The 8,172-nt window shown below is 37.9% G+C and overlaps 1 protein-coding gene across 2 annotated transcripts in view; it reads left to right on the top strand.

Annotated features, from left to right (window-relative positions):
- Positions 1 to 3,073: 3,073 nt before the first annotated feature.
- The window catches only part of LOC121681704 (lymphocyte cytosolic protein 2), a 43,545-nt gene continuing 38,446 nt past the window's right edge, over positions 3,074 to 8,172 (top strand). The window contains exons 1-2 of one of the 2 annotated variants that reach the window (XM_042061601.1): positions 3,074 to 3,369; positions 8,151 to 8,172. The exon at positions 8,151 to 8,172 is cut by the window's right edge and continues 94 nt beyond it. The gene's annotated coding sequence lies outside the window, so the exon portion shown is untranslated. The remainder of the gene's footprint in view (positions 3,370 to 8,150) is intronic. The other variant, XM_042061605.1, reaches the window with a different exon arrangement.

Raw genomic sequence — 8,172 nt, 5'->3', positions numbered from 1 at the left:
TGTTTAAACATTCCGACATCCAAACTATTTCTTTTGATCTCAGATATGCTACAATTGAACAATGTCAACACAATTGTGATTTTTAGTAACTCATTTTGTTATCTTCAGAACCACTCATTTAAATCTTCAGAACAATACAAACATGTACAGTACTGTATGTCCATATAAAACTTCAGGCCCACAGTATAAACTACAGAATTTGATTTGTGTGCACCCATGTCCACCTGTAACGTTGGTGTACACATATGGGCCTGTTTTTCCATTACACATTCTAACTTCTCTAAACCTCCTTAACTGATTCTCTTGTTGCTGAGTTTGTCTAAGTAAACTTTAGGTAAATTTTAGTTAGGTTGAATACATTTTCATATAAAAGAAATATACAGAACTGCATGTGTGTGTGTGTGTGTGCGCGCGTCTATCCGTTATGTATGGGTGGGCGTTGTGTGCCTGTGTGAAACTTGTTTACATCAATTGGAGGATACTTTGTCTCTTCTCATTTCAACTTTTCCAAGACTGCTTCAAAAACAGCAGGGTTAACCTGGACATGCCTGCTGTTTATCTTTTCTGGAGAGCATGTTTCTCTTTGTAGCTAACAGATTTGTATTTTTCCTTCATTTTGTGCATTAAGGTGTTGTGGAAAAGAAGGGTCTTTCTGACACGTGAAGGAAGTCTGTGCATCTCTGCCTCACTCTGAATCATTGATCTTGGAGAGCTTTTTGACTGTGATTCCAACTTCTTATTTAACCTCTGAAAGCGCTTTCTGTGTCTTTCATTTTTCCTCTGTAATTCTTTGACCTTCTGTTCTAACTTCTGTATTTTTCTGTATTTACTGGTTCTACATTCTCTCTTCCTCATCTTGTAGTCAGTGTGTACATGCACTTGTGGTGAATGATCACCTTCACTAGAAGTGCTAGGTGGTGAGGAAGCCCTCAAAAATGCTTCCATCTCTTCCTGTGTCTTTTCTGTCTTTTCCTCCATTCTTTTTTGACATTTCTTTGCTCTCTGTCAGATAATTCTTTGATACTTTTCAGCTTCCCTTCTTCCCTCCGTTTCTGATTTCGTTCTCTTTCCTTTCTTAAGTATTCTTGGTACCTCTCTGGGTCCTCCCTCAATCTTTGTCTGTATTTTCTCACTCTGTCAGCTCTACTTTCATCTTTCCGTCTAGGCATGTTGGCAATTCTTCTCTGACCGTAGCTATCTCTACAAATTAACCATAGATATTTATATTATTAGTGTGTGCCTGCCATGTCTACACTTAACAATGACATTTACAATGATACTGATAAGTGCTGTTATGTCAATCATATAAAGCAATCAGTCAAAGTCCCGCTAAATTAGCACAGAAAGTTTTCCTAGAGGCCAGAGGTAGAACCATATAGCCTTCATTCATCTCAATAATGAGTCATTTAACCATCTAAGCTATAAGAATTGATTAAATTAATCTGGCATAGTTCATTTTATTTTAGTCCTAGTCAAATCACATAAAACATTACAGAAATATGACTGACAAATTATTTGTACTGAAAAAGAATATATGTGCACTTGAATGTTTCTATTTATTTATCAAAATAAAGAAATGTGTAATTTTGTCACTACTGAAACATTCACGTCACAACCGAAATGTCAACACATGTTTCGGTTGTGACTGTTTCGGTAGTGACGATATAAGCTAATTGTGATCCTAGCACTAAGATGCTAGTCAGTATGTAGTTAGCTAGCACAGTTCTGGACATTGAAACATGACTAAAACCTAAATGACCAGTAGAAACACTCAAAAAAACTTATTTAAGAGTTGAAAATGTGTGATCGGTAGTGACATTCATAAATGTCACACACTGATTTCCAAAATTTCGATCACATTTACTTCAAAACGGTAGGACTGATCTACTCACCATGCCACCATGAGGGAGAGAGGCGCAGACAAACTTCCTGGTCCAAAATGGAGGGGAGTGGCTTAAAGCAGTATCATATTATTGACCAAACAATGTTTCGGTAGTGACGTGAAAATATGGGACAGCTATTTTTACATGATTATTCATGATTTTTCCTGAAAATATTCAATAAATATATATTTTTGCTTTTAATTACTAAAAGTATTCAAAAAGATACTTCTAAAAACAATGATAAAACATTTTTAAAAAAATATTTCATATTTGTTTTTCTATGGTGAAATTTAGACCTTAGGGTTTGGGACAACCACCTTTCAATAGAAAGCACCATATAAATGATGATATTTTATATATAAAGCTTGCAGCTACCTCAAATATTACTTTGGGTTTTGATTGCTATTTGCTTATATCTTTTTATTATCAAACATTTTCCTACATTAATGCTTTTTAAATTAGTTTTTTGGTTCCGGGACAGCAATTTGCACGAATTCGGTAGAATCGCCCATATATGTGTGACAAGATATTTCACAAAACTGGCTGTCATTACACAATTAGGACAGTGTAATGGATAGATTCTTAGACCTCAAGTAAAGTGGTACCATTTTGATTTGTCAATAAGATATCATGAGGGATAAGACTGGCTGTCATGACACCATTATGACTGTGTAACAAATACATTCTTTGACCTTTAGTAAAGTGATACCATTTTGATTTGTCATTAAGATATCATGAAGGATAAGACTGGCTGTCATGACACCATTATGACTGTGTAACAAATACATTCTTTGACCTTTAGTAAAGTGATACCATTTTGATTTGTCATTAAGATATCATGAAGGATAAGACTGGCTGTCATGATACCATTATGACAGTGTAACATACATTCTTTGACTTCAAGTAAAGTGGTACCATTTTGTTTTGTCATTTTCAAAAGTCAAAAGTCAGTTTGTAGTTTGTTTTTTAAAGGTTTCTGAGCAGACAGCACACCTTACATAAAATGGAAGGCTATTCCATATGTTCCATAGTCCACAGCAACAGCTCAAGCACCCTCTAACTCAGTGGCGGAGCTTGGGGCTGGCTTAGGGGGCTTAAGCCCCGAATCTTTTTTCAAAAGCCCCGAATCTTTTTTTAGTGTTTTAAATTCCCGGCAACTCTTATTTCCAATATAACTTCCCCTCGGCCCAATATTGAAAAATAATTTGACTTGCTACACGATCTATGCCAGGTCTCTGGGCTATGGTGATTTCAATGGTTAGATTGATTTGTTTAGATCCAGTGAAAATGCTGCCTTGACAACGCTACGTCATGGCTTCGGTGTTCCAAAAAGCCTCTGCCAGAATTCTGTCACTTTTACAGTCTGTGATAAAACACTTTGTGTACATGTTGTTGAAACGTTATGGATATTAGAAAAAGAAAAGACCACCCAGCTCCGTTCAAGCAACAGCATCGCCCATTGAACTGACGGATGGTGTTGTTTCAGGTTGGTGATTTCACGTTAAGAGCTTTCTGTCAGTTAGGCAGGCTAACGTTAGGCTACTTGGCTAGCTCCCTAAACGTTAAATGTCCTCGTTCGTCGGCGGAAAAGGCAAATTCAATACTCTCATAGGCTAGCTAAGCCTACTGCAGAATAAGAAATTCCAGCTCCCAAAACAAAGTGATCCTCGTCTTGTAATAAATTAGGCTACACTGTTTTGAAATGTCAGAAAAAACCATTAACAGTTATCTGCCCATGTCAACTTTTCAGTGTCATATGTTGCATAAGCCTACCTTAAAACCTTGTTGATATCCTATCCACCACCACAGATCTTATAATCCAAGAGTCCACATAAATATAAAAGTCATGTTATGTTGTTTTGGCTGCCTAACTAATTATTAACTAAAAAAAAAAACATTACAATGATAAATTGAGAGGAAAGGGCCCTTTCCATAAGTGTGTTAATCAAGCACCATGCAGTCTGCATTCATAATCTAGGTGCTTGATTTTATGCACCTGTGTAAAGGGGCCTGATGAAACCTATGAATAATCTTGCTAAATTACAAAATTAATATAATTTAGAAACGTCTATGTCAAGATGATAATGCATTCCTTCTAAAATACCCTTGTATCATGATGACTGGCCATACTGTAATTATATCATAATATTATGTATATTATAGTATAAGATATTCTATATATTTGTCACACAGATGAGATCAGGGAAGAGGAAGAAGGAGAATAGCAATAATAAACAATAATGTCATATCAAACAATAGCCTAATGAAAATAAACAAATACTATAATATACAAACCATAAGAAACGCTTAATTAACTAAGTACATGCTAAACAGATATGAACAGATATTGCCTCTTGAAAGACCCAAAACTATAATTTTGTGTCACAGTGTAGTGCCAGTCAGATACCTTGAATCTGTTGAATGTTAGTTTCACATTGTTTAAGTCTCAATGTGTCCATTAGTTTACACAAAATTCACTAAAAGTCATTATTTAGCCAAATAACTTTCAGTGTCCCGCCGGTGGGACGGTTACCCCCCTCCCTCACCTCCCCCCAACATTCTAAATCAATTGTATGCACCATATTGCTATGTAGCATAGTAATGTTATACACCATTTCAAAGCTTTGACTCTTGGGAATCCAAAAATGACAACTTTTTTTCATGTACAATCTGTATAGTGCTTTACATTCTCAGATTAATTTTATTATGTCTCAATTAAATTTGATCCAAAATGCCCCCCCCTCCGCTTTTGGTGATACCCTGACTTCTGGCTGCAGTGTAGCTGCAGCACAATAAGTAGATGCCTCATATTGGGTACTGAAATATTCACAAGAATCCATAGAAATTGAATCTTCATGTTGTATTATCCAATATTAGTTGTACAGATGTATAGTCTATCTTATACACACTCATTGAACCAACAAAGTAAAGGCAAAAATAGAGACTTTTTTTGTAATTATTCCATATTTTGTGTAGTCAGTCTATATCAGAAAACCTGACATACAATCTAAATAGTCCACAAGAAACCTCAAAGTGTTACCTTTCATTTGAGACCAGGATTATGCTTCTACACAAAGGGGTTCATGTGCATTTGATTGTCAGTATGCATTTTGGATAACAAAAAGTCCTATGGGGAGTATCCATAGGCATTTTACAAAACGCATGGGCATACCTTGGCAAATAATCTAATAAAATAGTCTAAAGCACTCATATTTTCATTCTATATTGCTCAACTTTTGCACACAGCTGGTTGCTAGGGCTTAGTTGTGTTTCTAAGGGATATCAAGTGACCTAGAGGGCTGAAATGTGGTCAGTTCAGAGATGCTTGTAATCCGGCAGAAAGAAAAACCTATATTCTAGCCTCTGTAGCTCTTTGTCAGTACATCACACAGTTATCTTGACTGCTTCCTACGAAAGCTACAGGTTCTCAGCTTTCTATAGAGGTCCAGCACTTGATGGTTGACCCCAAAAGAGGTGGGAACAATGCCCTTGTAAATAGGCACAGTGCAATTTCAGGCAAAAAAAACTTGACATTTTTACTGAGAACTATGTAGTTAAGGGGTTATTTAAAAAAAAATTAAATGGGCTAAGCCCCGAATGTTTACAATGTCTGGCTCCGCCCCTGCTCTAACTTAAACTCAAACCTAGACTGCCTTTATTGGTGTTATCTAACCCTTGAAATATAGACTGGAGCAACAAAGCCTAAAAACAAGGAGTCAAATGTTACAATCCATCCTGAATTTCACCGGGAGCCAATGGAGTGCAACTTTTTGTTCCTAGTTAAAGCCTAGCTACTGCGTCTTGGACAACTTGTAGCTCTGAGAGTAATGTGTGGCTAATACCTGAATATAATTCATTAACAGTGCAGTCTGGAAAATTTCAAAGCATGGATCATCTCACAATCTTTTGGGGAGAGAAAATTCTGCACTATAACAATTATTCTTAGCTAATAAATTGCAGCACAGTGACATACATTTATCTGCTAATCACATTTTAGAGCAGAGTACTATAAAACTATACCACAAGGTTCTTAAAAACTACCGGTTGTGCATCCAAAGATAACAACCACTGTCTTAAAAATATTTCTCTCACACCATCTGCTGTGTCCCCTAGTCAAAGTGGGGCCTATCTCTGTCTCTCTCTTTCTCTCTCTCTCTGTCAGTACGAGCAGGTGTTGTGTGGGGTAATGAGTGTGACTTATGTCACATTAGCGGAGTATCCATACCTGTGCTCCACAGGTGCAGATGAAGGCACTGATGTGTGCTGTGTCATGGTGTGGTGCGTGTTAATGCTGCCGTAGATCACTTAAGCCTCCATCACAGAGTGCTCTCTCTTCTTCTCTCTGTCTGTCTTTCTTCCTCTCTCTCTCTCTGTCTCTATCTCTTCCTCTCTCTCTCCCTCTCTATGTCTCTCTATCTTTCTCTGTTTATATCTCTGTCTATCTCTATCACACTGTCTGTCTCTGTATCCCCCCTCTCTCTCTCCCTCTCTCACTGTCTGTCTCTCTCTACCCCCCAACCTCCCTCTCTCTTGTGACTTGTGTGTGCAGGGCAGCCTCCTCCCCTATCTGTCTCTCTCTCTCTCTCTCTCTCTCTCGCTCTCGCTCCCTGTCTCTTGTGACTGTGTGTGCATGGCAGCCTCCTCCCCTCTCCGTCTCTGAGGATGCTTAGGGCCACTAGCAGACAGCAGTTGGGGGCTGTCATACGGACAGGGGTCTAGCAGGTAAATAAACAGATTATCAAGAACACTCCCAGACTGTCATGCTCCCTGCATAGTAACAGCCTCATTGGCAATGCCACCCAGAGAAGAGTTGGGCACATTAACTTCACTTAACTTCAGCTTCAGAATGAGCGCATGATTATTCTCTTAACTTCATATTCAGAATGAATATATGTCAACTGTCCTGTTTTTTTTCTGGGTTTCTCACATATTTTAACTTTTTCCTTGCTATCTTCCCGTTTTAATATTTTACCATAAAATATCTTGGGAAGAGATGGGGTGGGATCGGGACATGACCACAGGTCAGATTTGAACCTGGATCGCCGTGGGCACTTGGACCCGTGCGTGGTACGGGCGCTGTAGCCTGTTGCGCCACAGCGCCCCCAAATATCTTGTATTTTAATACTCTAATAACATCAGCCCTACCACCAGAGCTGTCCGTCTCCGTAGCCAACTGTTGTCCTGTTGCTACCCCCCTTGCCCTTCCAGTGAAAGCATTGTTTTGCTTGCCTGAAGGCGACATTAAATGTTATGCGCCTATATAAGATAATGGCGTGGCTCACGATTTGAGGCCAATCTGTAAGCAAAACCACGTTAGAGCTTGCTCCACACCTTATTTAGCTAGTGCAGCAGTTTTGTAGTCCAAATTCTTGCTGTTAGAAGAAGGATAGCAACAGAAAATGAAACTTTTTGTGAGAAACCTGTGTGTGTGTGTGTGTGTGAGAGAGTGTGTTATCTGTTTGATCATTCAAAACATTTGATTCCTAATGAAAATGTACTTGTAATGTGGAATTGAATAAAGTATCTAAAATGTGTGTGTGTGTGTGTGTGTGTGTGTGTGTGTGAATAATCAGAGACGTTTGCTTCAACATGAGAACTGTCCACTGTTTTACATGAAAAACTATTTTGTGGTTTCCTCTAACATCTGCATGCTATTTTATAACTGCTTTTTTCATGTTTTCTTTAACATCAAACTTGTATTTTCAGCCTGTAGAAAATAAATGTTGCGGCCTTCATGCTAGAGGACTAGTACACCCTTTTAGACTCTTATAGAGTCACTCAGAGAAGCAACACATAACTTCTCCTTTTGAAGTGGTAACGACTGGCAATGAAAAGTGCTACTCAACGATCACAACTCTCATTCACCATGAGCCGCCAACAAGTTTAAAATAAGACAATGAAATATCAGAATTCAAGTAATCCATAGATAAACTAGACTGGGTCTTAGTGAGTGACATGACATGTTGTAAAGAAAGACCACTTTTTTCAGAACAACATATCTTTTTTTTCTCATTCTTATTTCCAGAAATTGTTGCCAAATGACAAAATGATTATTTTATTTTAATAATTAGTTATTTTGCAGCAACCTCCAATATAGTATAAATACACAGTTTTGAGGTCAAGTGTCATGTGATGTCAGTAATAGCTTGGGTGTATTTTATAAGCTATGCAGACAAAGAGGTTTTGAGGTTGCCTGGTCTTTAGTCTGAAGCCTCTACAGGCATCAACATCTTTCCATTTCAATACTGTCGTTGTCGTTTGTGGTAGTTAAGTGCAAGACGACAGGGAT

Source organism: Alosa sapidissima, chromosome 14 (assembly GCF_018492685.1).
Source record: "Alosa sapidissima isolate fAloSap1 chromosome 14, fAloSap1.pri, whole genome shotgun sequence".
Classification (NCBI taxonomy): Eukaryota; Metazoa; Chordata; class Actinopteri; order Clupeiformes; family Clupeidae; genus Alosa; species Alosa sapidissima.
The sequence above is the reverse complement of the archived record's forward strand: the minus strand, read 5'-3'. Positions and strand labels throughout refer to the sequence as shown.